Source organism: Rhipicephalus microplus, chromosome 10 (assembly GCF_043290135.1).
Source record: "Rhipicephalus microplus isolate Deutch F79 chromosome 10, USDA_Rmic, whole genome shotgun sequence".
Lineage (NCBI taxonomy): Eukaryota > Metazoa > Arthropoda > Arachnida > Ixodida > Ixodidae > Rhipicephalus > Rhipicephalus microplus.
This window is the reverse complement of record NC_134709.1, coordinates 43,061,866-43,085,117: the sequence shown is the minus strand read 5'-3', so window position 1 is coordinate 43,085,117 and position 23,252 is coordinate 43,061,866. Positions and strand designations below refer to the sequence as shown.

Genomic DNA, 23,252 nt, shown 5'->3' with positions numbered 1-23,252 from the left:
ACGCGGAGTGATGGATTCACCGCGCGGACGATTTAAGGGGTTGAGGTCAGGTAAAGTCTCCATTTTCTGCCTCCCTCCTCCTCATCCCACTTCTTTCTTTTTCCCCCGAAACCCGCTCCGTCTTCATCTCTTCACAGTTCGCGTAACGTATACTGTGAACTCTAATCCCGTCTCAATATACAAGTCCCCAGCGTTGTATGCCTAGTGTCATGCGGGTATACATACACTATCAAGAGTCTTCCCCGATGCTTGTACGTAGTTTTACGATAGCCAAGCGACGTAAGCAACCCGTGTTTTCAATATGGCGGTGGTTCACCGGGGCGTCGGTGCGGTTTACATAGGGAGATGGATCATCGGCCGGGACCAGACTCTGGCGCCGAGGCGGTATCGCGAACCTCTTTTAGGGTCGACGTGGCGTACCGCGCAGATGAGTCCATCTCCCACGGAATTCGGAGCGCCCCCAAGACGATTTTGATTGTCTGTTCGTTTGTTCGTTCGTTTTTCTTATTTGAGTTTGACGCACGCGTACATATATATGTCCCGTTCTTTTGTGAGCGGCTGACGCGGCCGCTCCGCGGGACAAAGCATCGTCTTCGTGGGAATGGGCGAAGATAGTCGAGTCATCCGTGTCAGTCGTCCAGTTTAGCGAGCGGAGAAGATTGAGTTGTTGTGAAGGCGATGAGAGCGTATAATGTGCCGGTGGCTCTGTTTACTCCGCGCGGCTATACAGTGCAATTCGTGGGGATGGACGCACGCGCTGGAACGAGTACGCGATAATCGTTTGTATACTTGAAGCGAAGTGATGGAAGACGCGCGTTACGTCGCTCGCCGTTGCCAACATATAGCGGCTCACCCACGCCGTGCAAATATTGTTACACGTAAACGCGAGCGCTTTACGCTGTGGTCTGGCTTCATCAGACGTGAAAGACCGTAGTCAGCAGGAGAAACTCGACAACTTTTCAGAAGGTACGTTATGCTTTCGCCTACGATGACTATAGAAAACGAAAGACGTCTTTTGCATCTGAATCAGTTTGTTGATTCCTTGTAATTACATATAGTTCAGCTAGTTGGACGCAAGAAAAGAGCGGAGACGCCACATGCACCGTTTGGTGTGTCTTGACCTCTCTCTTGTATCCGTGAGTGCACGCCCTGTCTTTTACAATGTATGGATCCCCCCTCCCGATCTCGAAGGCTTCCTGTAACTAGCATGCCTCCGGGATCGGCCCAACTGTGACCGAGTGATGATGTCACGTGACGACATCTCACAATGTCATGTCGCACTATACGAAGTCACGATGACGTCACAAATGTTGGTGTCGCCATATAGGGTGACCTCATCGCGTGATTACTGTTTTTTTTTTTTTTTTTTGAGCATCACTCGTGCTGACGTCGAACGCCGGTCTCTCGCGAAGTCTCGCCGGGTCTCGCGGAATCTCGGGACGCTGTCGCCAAGGGTCACTTCTCGCTTTTCATCAGGCATCGAAGCAGGCCCGCTGCCGAGCGGGGAGGGGGGGGGGGGGAGGAGTGAGCGGAAGGGTAGGGCCCTTCTTTTCCCACCCCGAAATTCGGATGAAGTGGGGCGTTTTGTCGAGAATAAATAATAAAGATATGGGTCTTTCAATCCCTCAGTTGATCTTTTTTTTAAAGAAATGGCAACAAAACAAACAAATTTCGATATTAAGGAAGAAAAGGTTGCCGAAACGCCCGTCTCTCAGCATCACAGTAAAGGGAGGCACTCGTTACATCATTTCGACTTCAAGGATATCGCTGGCCACGAATCCGGTCAAGCGGGTATCGCAGAACGTTATGAAGTGCAACGCAATCGTGTTTACAGGCACGCAGTTGCACAACGCCACGTTACCGCTGCAGTTAGCGCTAGTCAAGTAGAGCCCAACAGACAAAATCAGTGACGTAATAGAAGCCTCTGAGCTTAGCAAGGTGGCTACAGCAAGCGCTTTTCGTTTCATAGCTTGGTGTTTATTGGCTGATATGACACGCAGACGAAGCGTTATATATGGGCTAGCTGTTTAAACTAACGGCTTCAATTAAAACTCATGGTCAACACCACCACAGTGTTGCTTTCTATCCGAAATTCGAAAATAAATAAACAGGACAATGATCATTATTTTTTATTAGTAATATCTGGAGTTTTACGTACCAGAAACGCCATATAATACCAACCACGCGCCGGTGGAAGACTCCGAAAATTTCGGCTATCTGGAGTTTTTTTTTTTTTTTAACTGCATAAGCGTTGCACAGTACACATGGGCCTCTCCAGCATTCCGACTCAATCGTAACTCGACCGCCGCGGTGGGAATCGAACCCGCGACTTGCGGGTCAGCAGCCGAGTGCCGTCAGCACCGTACCAAGGAAGCTGACAATTCTTCTAAATAAAACCAATCCATCGCGGCCGCGTGGAAAGAAAGATACAAGTTACGTTATGGAAATACATTACTATAGCATAACATGATTCAATGTCGCCTTTAAGCTATACGAATATCGGCAGCAGCAATCAAGAGTGCTACACAGGCCTTTGAGCGCGTCGCGTATATGCGTGTTTTGCCCCGATACACCGATACCAAGTGAACGCCAGTTTAATTTCGCCATCGCTTTTTTTTTTTCTCCGCGTGCACTGGAGTCCGAGTGTTAATATATAAGCGTGACCGACATTACATGCGTACTGCTCAGCGCCTTTTGCCCATGCCGCCGCTTGATTCGCAAATGATTTTCACGCTTATTCATTGTTTTTTTTTTCTTTCAATCGGGGGAGCTTCATTATCGCCGTTTTAATGTAACCTCGAGCGCAATGCAGCGGGACCCCCTTCTGCAACGAGACGCGCCAGTGGTGCCGTATATTCAGATGGCGCCGGGGTTCATGTCGTGGGAGGCGCGCTGAGGTTTACGGGGTGGTGAGGGGGGGATGGTTAGGAGTTGGGGGAGATGTTGGCCGGTGCCTGCCTGCCTGCTGTATATAAGGCTCGTGATATTCTGCGTGCCGCGTATCCTTCACGCATGATCTGCCGAGAAGACGATATCGATAGGTGCTCGCTCGATGTTGCATCGCATTACGGGGCGCTTTCGTAAACGCCACAGCGCCAAAGCGGGGTCAAGCCACCGCGCCGAGATCGAAGCCATGCTAAACAGCGCCGTATAACACAACGAAGGTGAGGAAGAGCGAAGGGAAGGGGGTGAATAGGGGTGACCATGAATACTCAATAGAGCTCAAAATCGTGCTCGCGCCATCCCACAGCGTGATTGGTTCTTGTTTTCGTCTTTTTGTGGACGTTGTGGGGACGTCCAGTCGGAGAGGTCCGCGAGAGCACCCGCTAGAAGACGTTCGCGAGCGGTCGGCCGCTAAGCGACGGAGGAATCGTCGATCGCGCTAAAACACGCGCGATGAGGTTTTGTCTGTATACGGCGATTCTTTGCGTATAGGAGCAGGTTGCCGGGCCGCTGAAATGGCGGGAGTACGAGAGAAAAGAAAGGCAGGTGCTGGCGGACATATCCTTTCTTATTTACTTTTTTTTCGGGGATTTGCTTTCTTCGCTGGTCGGTTCGTCATTAACGCGTGGCTGCGATTCGCAACGCCGGACCGCGCGACATGTGTTTCCCGCCGCTGCACGCCACGTCGGTCCCCACGACTCCCAAGCTATTAGCGCGAAGCAATAGCAGCCTCGCGTGTATTGGTGAAGCACGACGAGGCCTATCTCATCCAAGGTTTTTCTTTCCTTACGGACGTTTTTAGCTAGTTTTTGGTTGTTCTATTTACGCGGTGAATCCTCTTGTCTGTAACGAGACTTCGGCACCAGGACAGTCTTCCCTATCGAACACATTTCCGGCGTGTGTTATGTTTCGGCGTCATAATAATTCAATGAAGGATCGTTTCTCAGCTTACAACGGTGGAACGCACTTCTCAAAAGTGATCGGACGGCCGATTTGTCCGCCACGTTTTCACACCGGTGAAGTACGTACACTGTCAATTTTATGAAAGGGAACACGCGAGCGCCCGGCCTGCTTGCTCCAGCGACTGCTGGGAGCGCGTTCAAGCGGTAGCGGAAGCAGCCGCAGTCTCTTTTGGCGTCATCTCGAGGCGAGCAAAACAAGCAGTCATTTGTGAAACCAGAGAGAAGAAGATTGCAACCCCTATACGCCTTCAAGGCGATTACAGACCTCTTGGGTAATCTTCTTGAAGGCTGAGGGGATTACAGACTTGCCGCTGGTTTCATATCAGTACAACCAGTGACCGCTTGCTTTTGTGCACGTTAACCCCAGGTGGTCAAAATTTCCGGAGCCCACCACTACGGCGTCTCTCATAATCATATCGTGGTTTTGGGACGTTAAACCCCACATATCAATCAATCAAGGAAGATTCTGTCCCTCAAAAGAGGTTAGGAGCTCCACTAATGTCTCTTTAGAGGTGCTTCAAGGGACGCTAAAGTGTGACACACCAAACTTCCATACTTCTGTTGATTGCCTATTCAGTTCCATTTGCATGCTGTTTGTTCTACTATTATATTTGGAGGCCTGTCCCATGAACTATAGCTGGTTCGAAACTGGTTCACATTCTTCTTCTCCGATGGCTCGTAATAAATAGTCGCGAACAATACGTCCCTATCCTTCGATACCTCAAAATCGAAATAAAAGTTGCCCGCGTGCTGCGCTGCAAGAGCACCATCGCCACAGATCTTGTCAACGCTTGCACACACGCGAATGACTACCACGGCAATCTGGGAGACGGATGTCACGCGAGTTCAACCTGAGCGTCTGGCGCCCCAATAGTCTTGCTCTGGGCTCCCCTGCGGCGTCGACCGCTAAATTGCACCTCGACAGCCACACCATGTGCGGCGGCTCGCGACGTGCCGATCGATGCACTATAAATAAACAAACACACAAAGTCACAGAGACAGTTTCAATCATCGGGCCGCGTAATAGCTCAACCCATCAAACTGTTAATAGAAGCGACAAAGTGACGCCTCTATTACGTGTTCCGGAACTTTTCACGTTTCATTATCTTCTATATCGTTCCGAGACACACGTCGACGATGCATCTCAAGATGTCACCTCACGGCGCACCATCTTCTTGCCTAAATCTCCGTCACGAAAACTTCTTCGTTATTCACGGCGTGGTTCCTCAACGCCGCATATAAGCGTGACAGGTTCGAAACGAGGAGTGGTTTTTTACCGTGTAATGCATGCCATCTGAATATTGCTTTGAACTGCCTTCACGGTTTCCTCAAGTTACTCCTGCTGCTTGTATTGTTGGCTATTTATCTATATACAGTTAGCGTTATCGCCAATCGGCTTCACACACGCTCACACTCGCACGCACGCACGCACGCACACACACACACACGCACACACACACACACACACACACACACACACACACACACACAGCACCTGAAGGCTGAATATCGCTTTAACTGTCTTCAAGTTTTCCTCAAGTTACTGTTACTTTTGTCTTGCTTCTGTTATTTTTCTATACAGTGTGGGTTATAGCCATTGCCTTAATATATACACGCACGCATAAACACACACGTTCCCATACGGCATTCCATTATTCACTTTCCTCATGTTTTCGTCGCCGTTTCATTGTTAGCAATCAATTTTCGTCCATATTTTTTCCGTGTCCTCTAGCAGACGATTCGAGAAGGAAAGAAAATGCAGACGACACATCCGCCCGTCGAGAGTAAGGGGAGGGCTTTCTACACGGAATTAAGAAGCGAAGTCATTAAGAGTCTTACGCACGAAACGTTCGATGAGAAAAAAGATAATTCCTTCGAGTATGCGGCGAGTGTATATACAATCGACAAACGCGGCAGAAAAATATAGTCGTTACGGTGGCCGTGGCATGTCGTGAGCGCGCGGCAGCGAAGAAAATGCGTGGAGAGATTGAATCGATGTCATTAGTGCTCTAAATGATTTTTTTTTCGTTCAACATTTCCCTCTTCGGAGCCATGCGTGTGCGGCTTGACTGAAGACGCTCGCTCAAGGCTAAGGACACTGGCGGAATTTTACCGTGGGATTATAACTTTCGCGAATCCGCCGAATGTCTGAGAAGATCGCAAACCGCAAACGCCACTGCTTGTAAGCGTATGTCACTCACGGGCTTCCCAGGCAGATCCCGTATGCAGGGACGAACACGAAACTATAGTACTAAACAATGTAGTACCAAACCTTACAGGCCTTTCATGCGACAGCTGATGGACTGTTCTTCAACTTTTAGGGGCGAAGCTCCTTAGGGTCGGGGTCTGTCCATCCTCCGATAGCGTATGTAGCCACCGGTGGCACATACCCGAAAGAGCGGTCCTTATAATGTACGCTTGATGGCGGCACTTGTATATGATGAATACATGATGAAAAGATGTGAGATGGCTGTACTTGGGGTGTTCACTAGATAGACGGATGGACTGACAGACAGACAGAGTGACGGCCGCACGAACAGACGCACGGACAAACGGACAGACGGAAGAACGGACACATGGAGGGACGCATGGAGGGATGCATGGACGGACGGATGCATAGACGGACGGATGCACCGATGGTCTCACGGGCGGACGCATGGACGGAAGCAAGAACGAATGGACGGATGAAAGCATGGACGGACTGACGGACGCTTTGCCCCACCAATCATCATTCACTCCGTGGATATGCTGTGATTTTTTAACACGCTGTACCTCGTGTGTAATTGGTGATGGGCGATGGTCGTGTCGCGCCGTCACTATAATGGCGACGAACGAGTGTCCACCACGGCATTTCGCGCGGGATAGGCTTATCAGCGGCCGGCATGTGCATTGTTGCCTCGCGCTGCACGCGTAATCGTAATTATTTTTCTGAACTTCGCTTTAAAAAAGTATTATTTTCTACATAGCCTGAAAAGAGGAAACCGGGCGGGGCTATTCGCTGTCTACATCACACGGCAACACTGATCATCGCGTCCAAAAATATCTAGATATCTAGAGTGCTTGATATATCCAGAAAAGCGGATGAAAATGGTCTGGTTTCCTGGCTATAGCTAGCAATTTGCGCGGGACTTGATTAAAATGTCTAGATCCGTTAGCAACCTACAGTGTCCTCCTCCCCATCCTCAACAATAAACATCTATAAGCGGCTACATTGTGCTCTTAAGTGTACTTGTCAACATTTCTTGGTTAATTCGATTCCCGCATAGAGTGAACGGGTGCTTCAGGGACAAATTTTTCCGCTTGTAGAGCAACACGGTATATCGCGAGATTTGCTGAAGCACGGTAGAGCCAAGACCAAGTTTGTGCCCAGCTTTTGTAAACACTCCTTGATGTTACTGGACTTCAAAACGATGCGAAAGCGGTGAACGGCAAAGGCGCTGCTTGAAGCAACCATTGACTCGGTGATAGTGTCATATACGTGCGTTGTTAGTGCGTGTCGTCTACGTGGTCCTTCTTATTAGCGTTTGTCTGTCGGAGGGTACCTAATTCGCAAAGGCTTTGGAAACGCTGTCGTCGTGCACATCCATGGCTTGGTAGCCTTCGATTTCTGCTTAGTGCGTGTTGTTCTTATTGTATTTGCATCGTTCGAAATTGCACAATGTGCTCTTTGTGGATGAGAAGCTGTCGAAATTTCAGGTTTTGTCCAATTCGCAAAGCCGTTTTTTTTTTCTAACGGCGCCGACGAACACGGATAATGCAAAGGGAGCGAGACTAGTTGAACTTTCGGACTACTTTCCTCTAATCTCTGTCTGTGTTCGTTAACGCAGTTAATAAGTCTTAGGATGAACGACAACCACCAAGCCCGACACTGTGCACAGCTTCAGTTGATATAAATTAACGAACGTACGAACGAACCACGAATGAATGAATGAATGAATGAATGAATGAATGAATGAAACAAATTGAGTTCACCTCTTTCTCAATAAAACCACCACTGCAGTCAAAAATAGTATGCAAATCTATGTTTGTTATAGGCAGCAACCGGCCAAATCATTTGTCAATTAATTGGTCAATCCACGTTCCGCCTGTGTCGAAATCTGTGCACCGCACTTGACGGCGTTGCCCGGGCAGTCTGCCAGGCAACGAGTAAATTAATCACTCAACCATTTAGGATTGCTATACGAAAGGACCGGACACAGAACCAGCACGGACCGAATAAAAAGTCTTTCATTTCCGATGGAGGCGGAAATGTTGTAGGCCCGTGTGCATCAGATTTGGGTGCACGTTAAAGAACCCCGGGTGGTCAAAATTTCCGGAGCCCTCCACTACGGTGTCTCTCATAATCATATGGTGGTTTTGGGTCGTTAAACCCCACATATCAATCAAATCAACCGATTAAAAAGACCGCTTGGAACGCGGCCGGAGTTTATCTCTACAACACGTATAGTACTTTAAACATGAGATGACGGGCGCGAGTTTTCATTTACGAAACGCTGCGTAGTCACCTATTCCGCGGATCTATAATGTACACTGCGCACCGTCAGCAGGGTCTCTCTCTCTCTCTTTCTCTCTCTCTCTCTCTCTCTCTCTCTCTGTCTGTCTCTCTATCTCTATCTCTCTTTCTCTCTCTATTTTTTTTTCCCTCTTCGCCACGTTCATCAAGTATACAGTTTTGTTTGTCGCCGTCTGCCCCGTTTCCGTTGTTATTTCTTCATCTCCCTCTTCATTTCTTCTCCAACTCCGCACGTGTACGCGCCGTTGCGATTTCGAATAGCCCACACACGCACCACCACGGCAGCCTCATTATACTAAGCATTCCGTCAAAACGACCGACTGTTTATCGAGCGTGCTCTCTCTGTCTTTTCGAGACGAGGAAGAAGCGTCCACTCGTCGTCGCCACGCGTGAACTGCCCCCCTCTCCCTCTTTTCTATCTTAGCGAAACTGTTTTGTGAAGTATAATTCGTACCTGGATTACCTTGTACGTTTGTCTGGCGTTATGTATGCGCATAAGTATTTTGCTGTGCCCGTCCGGTTGAGCGCGTGTGTCGCACATGCGGCCAAGACGTCGTTTGTTATTTCGTGCGCTTGACATTCGTAGCCTCTTTTCTTTTCCCCCCTTTATTTCTTATTTCGCTCCACCTTTCCGTTTGTCTTCGAGAGAAACAATCACTCTTCGGAGCGATGGAGCCGGCGTCGTTTACGACCCATCGTGCGATCGGTCGCGCCGTAACGTAGCTAGCTCAGAAATAAAGTTTCCCAGCAGTCGAAAACTTACACGGTCCCATAGGCAAATCCAAAAAACTACTGGAAGGCCTCTCAGTCGATTTTATTGAGTGTTAAATGAAAATTAACATTGTCCTTCCCGCCTGCTCGCTTCAAGTTTAAGCTATCGTTATTGTGTACGCAGCATCCCTGGACTTCTGTAGAAGTCAATTACGGCACCCTAAGAAGAAATTCTCCTTTCTCTCTCTTCCTCTCTCTGCCAAATCCTCGCGTGTGCACACACACACACACACACACACACACACACACACACACACACACACACACACACACACACACACACACACACACACACACACACACACACACACACACACACACACACACACACACACACACACACACACACACACACACACACACACACACACACAGGCCAATGCGAGTCAATGCTATCGAGGAATGTGGAACAGGAAGCATGACGTAACCAGGGGGGTGGGTGACCAGGGGGTGTGCATATCACACAAGACGATGTCTTGCAGATGCGCTAGGGAGAAAGGAGAACGCGTACATACGCCAGCCATATCACGCCTCTCCCCCACTGCCTTCTCTCCACATCACCCTTTCTTAGCCCTCGCTTCTCCAACCTTTTTCCCCCTTGGAGCTCGCAGACCAGGAGTCATCGAAGCATGAGAGCAGGCCAGAATGTGCAGACGCGAACGCGGTTAACCAAATCAACGCTTACTATCTCTCTCTCTCTCACGAGCTTCCTTCGAAGCCACGCTTCTACGGAATATCATTATCTTGTTTTCTTTTTGCCTGTATTACGCCTTCTCTCCCTTGCGGCAACTTCAAACCATACCTTATTGCAAAGGCAAGCATTGCATCAGGGGTAATGTGGCCTCGTGTGTCGGGTGCATGATGTCTGTAAAGTACGACTCAATGGCGCTATATTACAGGAGGTCGAGTAGCAGTGCGCGCAAAGTGCCAAATGACGTACCGCTGCCGTATTAATTATGCGCGGCTTGCAACGTTCTCTTCTTGTGTTTAACGGCCAACGTAGAATTCTGAAACAAACTTGGTTCTCGCCAACCCAGTATGGCTGATAAAGAACTTACGAATAACCGAAATATTATGAATCATTGGAATTTTATGACAGTTGTCTTCACTGTGTACCCTTGTTTTCATGCTACACTGCTTTTACACACAGAACGCGTCAAAGGTGTTACACGAGAGCGATGAAGACCCCCGAGTGATTAACAGAGGGCAACAAGGCCCTTTCTGTATTCTCAGACAGGGGAGGAGGTTGTGGCAGGTGATAAGGGCTCGGAGTCAATGTGTCAGGCTTTACTTACATGACATGTTACTTGGATGTACTACATTCTAGGCTTTTCACGTGGGTGTTCAGCAGTTCAATAGTGCAGTTTAGAGCAAATATAGGGGGAGGGCAGAGGCAGATGCCAAGTAATCACACTGTTATATATATATATATATATATATATATATATATATATATATATATATATATATATATATATATATATATATATATATATATATATATATATATATATATATATAGTTATTTGACGTAAGCATGTGGGAGGTAGCGGCCAGATACTGCACCAGGGTGGCCAATGCTTCTCTGGTGAGGGAGTGCGTTCTCGGCGGTGTTTGCCGGTGAGGCCGCACCCCAGGCCTCTTAATGCAGTTCCATCAACACGCGGATTTTTTTTTTTTAATCCGGTTGGGAACTGCGCGGTACCGGGATTTGAACCACGGACCTCTTGCATGCGAGGCGGATGCTCTAACCACTACGCCATCGCCGGGTATATATATATATATATATATATATATATATATATATATATATATATATATATATATATATATATATATATATATATATACTAAGCCAGTAGTCAGCAGTTGCCTCAACATTGTTCTTTCGGCGCTGAACAATTCACTTTATGAGCAGCTTCAAAACCTCCGACAAGGACCTGCATGATTTGCCTCTACCGAACCTGCTAGCTAACTGATCATCACCTAGCATCGACAAACAAGCACAAATATGACAGTAAACTGCTCTGTGGCGTTTGATTGGGCGTCTTGATCAGAAATTCGTGCCACAGATATTCTCCGCTGCGGTGGCATTTGTTTGCTTCGCTTTCTCTCGCGTCTCCTCAGCAACGTAAGGTGTGTCCCCTCCCCCCTCAGTGCCCTCATTCCGCTCCATGTCGTTGCTAGCCCCTCCACCCTTACGATCATCGACGCAGCTATCACCCCCCCTACCCCCCACCAACACCTCCTTTTACATAACACCTGCCCGCCCCGCCAACCTGCTAAAACGCTGCACTCACCCAAGACTCTCCATCCACAGGCGGCCGGCGATTTCCAAGACAAAAACAGCGCCAAGACTTGGCCGCAGAAAGCACGAAAAGCTCGAATGAGAGTCGATAATGAATAAAATAGGCGAGGGTCGCGCAGTCACTTTCTTCGCGGGCCACACCTACGTGGTTAAAGTACGGCCGACAGAAAGGAGCGGTCTAAAAAAAGGAGAGGCACTGCTTTGCGAAGCCGGTATCGAAAAAGGAATGACTGCCAAGATTGACAAAGAAGAGAGAAACGAACTCGAAGAGGGTTAGTGTGAACGTGCTAAGTCGCCGCCGTAGACTACAACGCAACAAGGTACAAGCAGCGGTGTGGAGGGGTTCGCGAGCTTTCGGCAGTCAACAAATGTGTGAAAAAAAAAAAAAGACACAAGGTGACTGAGCCAAAACATGGCGACACGTCTTATCCACCGCCGTCGTCGTCACTCCACTGCGTCGACGACACACACGCAGAGCGACGACGAAAGAGTCCGGCCCACCTTTCAATCCGCCGAGAGGCTACTTCTATAAAACATGATTGGACCGCCCTCAGGGGGGGCCTCTCTTTCTCCCAAGACCGCTCTCCTTTTTTTTTTTGTTCATTTTGTCCGCATTTGGTCTACCGTCTATTTTACGTGTTCCATACTCCCTCTCCTCCTGTCGCGACGATGGCCATTTTTGTTTCTTTCCTTCCTCGCTTTTTGACGCGAACGAAGCCGGGGACAGGAGCGTCGCTTGTTCAGGGGCGTTGCGCAAGACTTCCTCGCTTCGCGATATATTCGAGAGAATCTATCGCGAAGGGTTTTCTTTATACGGGACTATCTTTATTTATCATTTTATTGGTCCCGTCACCGCATTCTCCCCCCGCCATCTCGATAGTGCACCTTTGAGAGCGTCGTGGCGTTGTGGAGAGGGGTGAGAGAGTACGGAAGAAGACGAGAGGGGGGAGGGAAATTGAGGCATGGGCGTGGACTCGTGAACCGGGTCGAAACACTAAATCGAGCCGCGTGCGAAGCTTGCGAGAACGACAGCTCCGAGAGAACACCCTTCTCAAGATTGATCGAAAGATAGAAAACGCGCCTCGACTCGGTGGAGACAAATGGGCACGCCGGGCGGCGCAGCTCGGTCGGCTTTCAAGGTGCGCGAGCGTGCGTAGACGAAAGCGCTCCATTGATACACAAAAGACGGCGACACCCGCCTTCTTTCTCGGTGCGTAAGGATGACAAGTAATAAAATGAAAAACAAAGGGGAGGCGGGCTCGTTGCCTTATGGCACTTAGGCTCCACCTTTTTTCTCTCGTTTGGGGTGAATACTGCACGATTGTGAATTCTCCAAGACAGGGGAGGCGGCCGGCTTATAGCGCCGAAATGACGGGCGTGTGAGAACGGGGCCGAGCGAGCCCCAGTACACACTGCTTGAGCTAGCGCAGGTTGTAGCGAGGATAGTTTCCGGGTCTCGCCCCGACGATCGCGCCTCGGTGGAGAAGATGGTCCCGCGTTGACGCATGTGCGCACGTCGAAAGCTCATAGGGCGAAATTAAACGTAGCCCTGGAGAGGGAGCATACTGTGAGTAATGGAGACAGGTGTAGTATATAAAACGAAGAAAATGCGTTACTTAAGGGTAGGGCTTCGGGCGCTTAAGGATGTTGCTTCATGATCGTCATTCTCTAATAAAAGAAAACGTAATGCAAGAGGGCAAATCCCGTAATACCTGCCTTGCTTTTTTTTTTCTCTTCTCTTGCTCTTCTAATGTAGGTAGTTAACCTATCAGTGCCTATTACTCCCTCACTTGCTGTGCTGTAGGCTTCTTTTTCTTCTTTGAACTTGAGTGTTAGTACATTGTTGCACCCTCCTTTCAAAGACACGTGAACGAATAACTTTTCTAAAGCTTCCTAGAAAAGTATGATGCGAGATTATATCACCGTCATTATTAAAGCGTAAAGTACATTATTAGCACTGAGCGTAAGCAACCATCCGTCGGTTTCCTACGACCGTTTTCAACTATATACCTATTACATAACACCGAACTATGCCCTTAACCTGGCTACGGTATCTGTCCAGCATCCCATGTTCATCTCTCTCTTTCTCTCTCCCTCTTTCTCAGTAGAAGCATTGACCCTTGTCTCCTCCTCTCTAACCTTTATTGCACTGCCTCTATGCACGGTAGCCTATCTGGCTCAGCTCTTCAACCCCTCTGCCTTTCTTTGATCCTTCTGCTCTTCCTCTCTGAAATTCCACGTCATTTAGAGGAGCCTTTGTGCAGCCGTATATGTCCACGAACCTTTCATGGTTTTCCATCTGCCTGGTGCCTTATCGGTGATAAAAATTGCTACGCGTCGGGCTTCATGGGCCGCCGCGCATCCTTTCTTGCACGTTCGAAAAACAAAGCATGAACATCGATACTATCAGCGAGAAGAGGCCGAAACGGCAACGATTCACTTACAGCCCTCCATAGCACGGAAGACCAGGGGCAAGGACGTCTTCATCAAAGCGGCGAGAAACGGGGCACGCTTTCGGACCGCGTTCGTAAGCGACTTCGTGGTTTCCAATGCACGCCTTTGATGGCGCGAGTGAATGAAGACGTCGGTAATACGGGGTGGGCGATCGCGTTTCCCGCGCTCTTGATCCGGCGCTGGTGCAGAACAATGCGCAAATCAAGGATTTGTCGTAAGCGCGCCTCGCCTCGCGTGGTGAACACCGGTGTAGAAGAAAGGTGTACAAGGCTGAGCCGAGACGCCGGGACGACTCTGTCCCGCCCTGCACAGGGCGGCGAAAACGCAGAGGCGTTTCCGTGAAACGAGTTCCCTTTGTTCCGCCGATGAGCTTCCGTGCGAAGCCATCTTGGTGTGGGAAGGAGAAACGCGCGATCGTGACGTCGCAATAGGCTAAAACGGTCTGCAGATGGCGCCTTTTCCACGTGTACTCGAGTGCCCCAGGCCGCGTTGCATCAATTGGCGTCAACCTGTACGGTACGAAACCTTGCAGACGCCTGTACTTGAAAGGCTTAGCGAAGATGCAATTCGCCCAGGTGCCGTGCTGGAGGGGACCAAGAAAGGGGCGCCCGAATAACCCATGGTATTTTCGGTTTCGCGCGATGAAGCCGCATGGAATGAAGCAAGTATTACGACAGAGTAGGCTCCTTTGTTCCATTATCTTGGGTCCTTCATTAGTTTTCTATGTTACGTTAAGTAACGACCAGTAGTCTTATATGCTGAATACAATTGAGGTTCATATCCTTAACACCTTTCAAACTGCTGCTTGCCTGTAGCCGCCCTGCCACGGTGGTCTAGTGGCTAAGGTACTCGGCTGCTGACCCGCAGGTCGCGGGATCAAATCCCGGCTGTGGCGGCTGCATTTCCGATGGAGGCGGAAATGTTGTAGGCCCGTGTACTCAGATTTGGGTGCACGTTAAAGAACCCCAGGTGATCTAAACTTCCAGAACCCTCCACTACGGCGTCTCTCATAATCATATGGTGGTTTTGGGACGTTAAACCCCACAAACAAACAAACAAACAAAACTGCTGCTTGCCTGTGGCCAGAGTATTCGGCTCACTCTGCAGAACCTCCAGAGCTCTTCACTTGTTCAAACACGACCAGGGCTGCGACCGTGACCGGACCTTTGCGGTCGGTGTGATGTTCTGAAAAGTGTAGTTGACCACGCGAGGACGCTGAAATACGAAACCACGCAGAGCATGGTTATTCGTGCTTACTGGTCATCCTTCTGACAATTACGTAACACGTTTTCCCTGCCTCTCTAGACCCATCCTTGTTCTCCGACGCTGAGGAGCAGCTCAGTGTTTGATTTAGGCTGGCATCTCGGCTTTTCAATCCCAAATTTCTCTCACGTTCGCGGGATTCAAACGCTATGTGAGTACAAAGTTACACGCCATTCATAAGTATGAACGTCAGACTGCGAAATTATTGAGAAAAACGGAAGACGCAGCACGCGCACACAAATAAATACATACGTACGTGCTATTCCTCACCGCAGGAGTGAATGCATACACTGCACGTTCACGCAAGCCAAAGCCCAGCATCGCTGTTTCTCAATACCGCGAATATGTGACACACTGAACGAATCTACCGGACACTTATAGCGCCCGGTGTGATCCAAACGGAAGTGTTCGCGCTGTACGTCATCGCGAATGGGGATGGCAACGTTTTGGGGAATTTCGGGGGAGGGTGAGATTGATTTGGGGGGTCCGGGTGTTGCCCAGCGTCTCGCCAAGGAGCAACACGCCCCGTAACAGAATTGCGGTCGGGCTTGAAGTTTGTCGATCCCTGTCTACCACGTGGGGAAGGCTTCGTAACACAGGCGAATCGCCTCAACTCACGATTTACGCCTTCTTCGCCAACTCGCATTTGTTACTGTAGCTCGCCGCCAGACCGCGGATTCTGCCACCCCTCCCTCCCTTATAACCACGGTGTAGAAGGAACGATTTCGATTACCCGCCCGCCGAGCTCTCATTGCCCGGCGGGAGCGCACGATATAGCGGCTAATCCCGGAGGCTTTCTTTAAAACCCTCGTGCGCCTATACCGCGGGTGGTGTGTGTGTGCGGGTATGGCTTTTCGTTCACGAAACGAATCTGCCTGGCGCATGAGCTTTTAAGGCGGCCGCCCATAAGGGCGTCATATTTATTTATGAAGAAGAAGTAGCAGTCGTAAGTCACCGCCGCATCTCCTCTTTCTCGCACTCTCTTCCTCTTTTTTTTGTTTTCTTCTTTTCATTACAGTTTCTTCGGTATCCTCTCTCAATACACGCATTCGCACGCTCGAAACCACCGTGCCTTGAGACGCCTATTTCGCTATTCACAGTTTTCTTTTCTTTTTTTTTTTGGTTTAGCGGTGCGTTAGAAGCATACGCTCGTTGCGCGCAACGTGACGCAACGTGAGCCCGCGTTGGTATACGCGAGTGATAAAACGATCATACAGTACGCGAGATGCGGCGACGAAATATCTCGTTTCCTAATCACTTGCAGCCTCCGTCGTTGTCGTCGTCTTCTCTTCGCCCACGTCTGGTGCTTCGCTCCTTCGGGAAGCTTTACATCGGAATGGGCCACCATCATTGATATCGGTATTATATCGTTAGCACCGGGGTGCTATCTTGGACACTGTATAATTTCCGCGATTTTGTCAAATTCCGCGATGGCGGCATCCTAAAACGTTGGGAAAGGCCGTGGCAGACCTATCGGCCAATCAGCGTTGACGAATTCGACAACATGGCGGAATTGGACAATGTACGGAATAGCAGCACTGCTACGCGTTGCATGCTGACTTTGAGCATCTGTGCTCCGCAATGCAACTAAGGGGAAATCAGGGCAGTTCTTTGCGCCGTTACGCGTTCGACGTCGGCGAACGTTAATTAGATTTTAATAACCAAAACGTTAAGCGGTTTACTACCTCACCAAGTGCTTCGATTCAGGAAGCAAGGTGATATCGTTTTGTTATACAAAAGTTGATTGTCGCACGTGGCAAGACGAGAAATGGAGCTGGCTACCAGCTGACACGACGACGGATTGAGGTAATTCAACCCTACAAAATCATCTTCACGATCAGGCCGCGGTTGCAGAATGCGCGAATAAGAAAGACGAACACATGTAAGACGCTGCAATCTCGACTCCTCTCTTTCCTTCTGGCTCAGTAAGATGTTGTCGTTTGCCCGCATATTCGCCTACATCTCTATACTGGAGGGGCTTGCTAGACTAGCTGGTGTAGATATATACTCTATACTTTCGCAGGCTGTCGCACAGTCGGTACGTCACTCGCGTTCACGATCCTATTTTGTGAAGCGCACGCTGATGTGACGACGTCTTTTTGGCTGGTGTCTCACTCAACCTCCGCAAGCTAAAACAGCTTGGTTAAATGTTGTAGGGTGGTGGCGACTGGCCGTACAACATTGGCACCTGCGCTGTCCCGCTGTGCTGACTCCATGGAAGTGCGTCCGAAATTGACGCGTGTGTAGCCGATATGCACGATACATACGCGCGCACATACCGATCGGTTCCCACCTTTCACCGGTGAAAAAACGCACGCTGACCTCAGAACACCCCTCCTCCACTGTTTTCTCACGTCCTCTCTCGTACGCTGTACATATCGCAGAAGATAAAGCTGGGCGAAAGGGTTGAAGAGTGCGGAGTGGCAACTGTAACGTACCGCACGTGCTTCCGGGCTCGGTCGCATTCTGCTTGATTCTGTCGTATACTACGCTCAGGAGTCGTGTATCTATAGCGTGCCACGAGGCTGCAGCGTGTTCGTTTAGGGAGCAGCGAGAGACAATTCAAACGGTCCCCAGTGAGAAACTCAAAGCCATGGCGCACGCCTGCCACCGGCCTCCTCTGTGGTCAAGCTGCATGGATGAGTGATTGCGTCGTACATGATATCACTATACGCCCGCTGCACGAAACGAAAAGAGAGAGAGAGAGAGAAAAGCCTGGGGTACGCAGTGAAAGAAAGACTAAGGACTATAGTAGTTAGTGGAGGTTTGTGAAGGTTGATTGCGAGGGGGTTGGTGGGTGGACAAAACGGTGGCCAGGAATTAAAACAACGACGAAATAAAGGGGTCTTCCCAAAGGCGTCCCTCTTAATCAGAGCAGCGGCGTTCCTCGAACGCTTTCCCTTCACTCTTGTTGGGGTCTCCAACTCTTCTTCGCATCCTGCCAGTTGAATGCGCGCGTGTGTATACAAGCGGCGCGGGAGATATGTAGGACACGATAAGACAAGTCTTTCGCCGCCGCGTCCGAAGAGCATTGCGGCGTCGTCGTCGTTGTATACCGTCGTCGTCGACGGAGGGTCATTGTTTTTTCCTACCCCCCCCCCCCCCTTCTCTTAGAAGCACGACGCGGACGAAGCAGCATCGCGATGAGTGATTGTATGAGGGACATGGCTGGCTCGTTAGTAAGACCCTTCCCCTCTCTTCCCCGTACTCCATCCGCAAGTACTGTATCCCTCCGGTGTGGTGGTGGTAGACCGTTTGATTCATCTCCTACGGCGCCCTTTTGTGAGAGCTTCGCTCTTCCTTCTGATGCGCAGCCACTGGCTGCCCACCCTCGGGGTAAAAAGACGTACGAGACAACTACGGGATGCCTACGCAACGCTTTGAGAAATAAGGCCAACTACACTTTGCAAGAGAGCTCGGGGGGACGGTTGTCTATAGACTTCACGAAGGTATTACACGCAAGGCGGTGGAAGCCATATCATCGGACATACTCTATGCAGTGCTCGTGCTCCAATCTCTGCGATTAAGCGGTTGTTGACTCAAAGCTTTGAACTATTATAACGGACCCGCGGTGCCTTTGGGCTGCATCGTATCTGTAACCGTTTTTGACAATGGCCTCGGCATGAAACGCGGTGGGTGGTGCAGAGCAGGGCCACCGCTGATATGTGCATGCAGATCGCATAGACAAGATGCTTCGCTCAGACAAGGACCAAAGAGAGCTGTTTTTTCGAGCGCGGTATTCGTTGCGGTGGGGCCCTCCTTCTGCGGAACGTAACTCACAGTAACAAGATATCTATGAGAGGCGACCCCTTAAATGCTGGGAGTTGAACTATATAGTGTCTAGAAATATACTGGCCAGTATATTTATATAGGCACTACAGCTGAACGAGCGGCCCTGGGCAATCTGGCAGACCCGAGAATGCCGCCCTATAGTCCAGGGACTCCGAGCCGCCACCCGAGGCCGCCAAAACCAAGAGTGCCGGTACTTTCTTTGCAATAATGTTTATTCAATATCCGAACGGACGAGAAAGAATCTTTGTGAAAGTTCAGATTTGGCGCTCTCTTTAGACGATTTGGCGCTCTCTTTCGCCGTCTACTATCCCGGCTGCGGCGGCTGCACTTCCGATGGAGGCGGAAATGCTGTAGGCCCGTGTGCTCAGATTTGGGTGCACGTTAAAGAACCCCAGGTGTTCGAAATTTCCGGAGCCCTCCACTACGGCGTCTCTCATAATCATATGGCGGTTTTGGGACGTTAAACCCCACAAATCAATCAATCAATTTCGCCGTCTACTAAGCTTTTCAATCTAATCCTCTGTAGGTGTTCTTCGCCTTCAAAACGTGATCGCCAACTGGCACGATATAATATGGGGCCAGTTTTCCAATGAAGCTAAAGTCTTCAATTAATGAAATGAATGCTTTGGTTAAAGCTCTTTATGCAGTACATTCCGAATGCGTGGCCACCGGACGGCTGGACATCGTTCCAGATAATCCGCAGATCCAAGTGCAGCCACCACTTCCCCCTTTGCGGCGCAATTTCTTTCGCGCCATTTCGTATCCCGTGAACGACATCCACCGAATTGTCCTCTTTGGCTTCCATGACTACTGCGCGCTTATCGGCAGTGGTGCCATAGTAAGCAAACCATGCAACAGCTGCCGTCTGAGCACTTACCAGCAGAAGAGGAATATACATGGATCCTCCATTCCTGTCCGGTGTGTTGCTATAGTGTGCCTTGAGTTATCTGCAACGAAGAAATTGGGGATATAACTTATACCAACAATAGGGGTTTTGTGCTTCCGTTATAACTTCGTGAATTTGTACAACTGCTGCAGATTACTCGAAAGAAAGGTAGGTACAGATTGTTTGGCGTGTGACAGACAGGCCTGTATGATAGGCATACGAATAACAGAGTTTATCCTGCGAAACTCCGTTAAGATAAAGAAGCATCGTCCCTTGCGCATTTATCTAAAAAAAAAAAAACCCCCGACGACGAAACTACGTTAGGATAAACAAACATGACCTCTTACGCATTTACCTAAAAAAAAAAAAACCCGAGGCAAACTTCGTTAGGATAAAGAAGCATGACCCCTTACGCATTTACCTAAAGAAAAAAAAAAGCCCCGAAGGCGAAACTCCATTAGGATAAAGGAGCATTACCCCTTACGCATTTACCTAAAAAAAAAAAAAACCCCGAAGGCGAAGGTCATTCTGTTCACCTTTAATCGAGCGACGATGTCAAATGGGGACGTCATGAATACGTCACCGCGCAATGTCGTCAAATGGTGACGTCATTATGATGTCACACGTTTTGGCGACACGCGAAGTAATAATCAAGTCATATGGTGACGTCATCGCCCGATAATAAGAGTTTCGCATTGCTCGTTCTGACGCCGACGGTCACTTTTTTCACGTTCGACGCGTCATTTGTAGGCTTTCGCCTTAAAAAAGGGTCAAACAAAGGTTTGCTAACATTGCGAATAATCAATACCTGTACCGAAAGCAAGAAAAAATATGGTATCAGCTCGCAGGCGATAACGTATCATTGGGGGGGGGGGGGGGGGGGACTTGCACGGGATGCCGCTCATACTGCAGAGCGTCGCGTTGCCGATGCATTTCCAAACACCCTCCTTTATTTATTTATATTTTTTGCACTTACACGTTAGTGGAACACGTGGCCTAACCAGTGGAGACCGTCCAATTAGGAAATCTGTACGCGCGTTTCCGGTAGTCGCACTTATGACCTGTTCACAGCCAGAACTGCCCGACGACAGGGCGCGCCTCCATCGAACAAGAACACTCATGCGCACCTGCTGTTCCCGCGCGTTACGGCAATTCGTTGAAGTCGTCCAAAACGACGGCCGTAATGACAGCAGCTGCTGTCACAACAGCACGCAACTATAGCTGTCGGGACAAGTACATTTCAAAGTTGTACCGACGACGCATGCGCGCAGCCCAAATTGACGACGAGCGCAAAGCGCGACGTGCTCAGCCGCGTGTAAACGTATACGCGCGAACGGGGCACTAAATTTCAACGCCGTCGGTTGACAGATGAGGGTGCTTTAATTAACTTTAATTAGCACCTACACGGCGGTGTACGCCGGGTTTGTGAACCGAGCCTACGTTCGTCGTCGTGATGGTGCCGGAGTGACAGTCTAAAAGACCCCACCAATTTGCAAACCGACTCTCTGTGAACGCGCGTGTTCAAGCTTCCATTCTGCGGCGCTCAGTGGAAGCTTGCTTTGTTAAAACAGCACCTGTCAAATACTCAGCACTCATCCAACCAACACTCGGTTGGAAAGCCGTGTAGTTTCGTTACACGTCGGTGCACTTCACTGAAGCCAGCTTTGTTTATTGTGATTTGACGTGATGTAGAGAAAACTTTCACCGGGTCGGTTCTTGACTCTACGTTCCCATCAATTATACGCTTGATATCAGCCCCGTACATAGTCGTATTTCCGCTCGACTAAATCTTAGAAGTTTCGAGCAGAGCCTCCACGTCAATGCTGCTAAAGTTTACGGATTTTCTTTTTTCTCACTTGTTCCCCTTTCCTCGCGGTACATAGACAAACGTACCTATATATTCCCAATCTCATAGAAGGGCACCGAAAAGTGTACCTATATAGTTAAACGCTACATAGGTGCGCAATCCTCATGATGCCCATGCAGTACCAAAACAACAAAAAAAAAAGACTGTGAAAAGGTCATTACGCCGCTACCCCCCCCCCCCCCCCCACTTCTTCTATACAGCGCATGCGTTCTCATCGCAGCCAGCGTAGGCAGCGCACACCTCCTCACCTGCACCTCAGCGTCGGCTGTAAGCGCGTCAAACGGTGCGTCAGGGAGAAAGCGACGCCGCAAACTCGCCCGTATAAAAGCCGTAAAAGTGTCGCGGCGTAATTTACCACGTCAGCGCCGCCGACAGCGCGACACCATCACCGACCACCGCGCGAGGACGAGAAGAAGCTTCCCGTTCTTTTACTTGGTCGACTTCTCTCAACGCGTCTCATCGCCGCAATCACAGCGCGACCACAACGACGCAAAGAGCGGCGGCGCGCCTGTCTTGACTGCCGTCACTGCGAAACCGCTAAACTCTGAGGCAACTCCCTTTCAGCCACCCATGTTTTCTTTTCTTTTTTTTTTTCCCACTCACACCGAAACTCCTCCCAACACACACGACCACGCGTATATCCGTTTTTGCCAGCTTCTCTTTCTCGAGAAAAACCTCTCCGCTTTTTGATTCCCTTCGCGTGGCCGATTCCATCTCATTCGCGCTGCCTCTTTTAGCTTTATTCGTTTCTCGATTTCATTCCCTCTCGCTTAGCAGTCTGCCAGATACCGCGTTTACGCAAATACATCGAGCACTCCGTTCATCAAAGTGAAATTAAGACACCTAACAAAGGAATTGTTGGACCGAATAATCACGTTCCATAGATTCCCGTACGTAACAACCTGTGACGCACAAAGGTGTGACGTGAGCGTCGGGACCGTCGCTTGTAGCTATAGATGCTCTGTTTTAGAGAGAGGAGAAAAATATTTGAAACTGTGAAAATTTTTCAAAATATCATTTGTCAGACAGATATTGTTTCATGTGACAATTGAATTATTATTATTATTATTAATATTATTATTACTATTATTATTATTATTATTATTGTCATCATCATCATCATCATTATTATTATTATTATTATTATTATTATTATTATTATTATTATTATTATTATTATTATTATTATTATTATTATTATTATTATTATTATTATTATTATTATTATTATTATTATTATTATTATTGCTTTGCGGTGTCTTCGCACCCTAGATTATCTTTGCAGAATAGCGCGGTGTACAATTTTGGGAAGGGCACAGGATCATGTGCCCTTCCCAAAATTGTACACCGCGCTATGTCTTCCTCAACTGGAGTATGCATCTGTGATCTGTAAGGGCATTCCTAATTCCAGCAGCAACGCCAGTGAGTGGTTCCAGAAAAAAAATTCTCTAGCTCGTTTCGCTAAAAATGACTCTTGATCTCATTCTAACGCT

At 49.0% G+C, this 23,252-nt stretch overlaps 1 protein-coding gene and 1 long non-coding RNA gene across 2 annotated transcripts in view; one reads left to right on the top strand and one right to left on the bottom strand.

Annotated features, from left to right (window-relative positions):
• Positions 1-23,252, bottom strand: part of LOC142774702 (uncharacterized) — a 341,818-nt gene that overhangs the window by 96,443 nt on the left and 222,123 nt on the right. Inside the window, exon 3 of the long non-coding RNA XR_012886514.1 lies at positions 19,884-19,953. This is a non-coding gene — a long non-coding RNA (uncharacterized LOC142774702). The remainder of the gene's footprint in view (positions 1-19,883; positions 19,954-23,252) is intronic.
• Positions 1-23,252, top strand: part of LOC142774701 (uncharacterized) — a 237,424-nt gene that overhangs the window by 121,264 nt on the left and 92,908 nt on the right. The window lies entirely within an intron of this gene.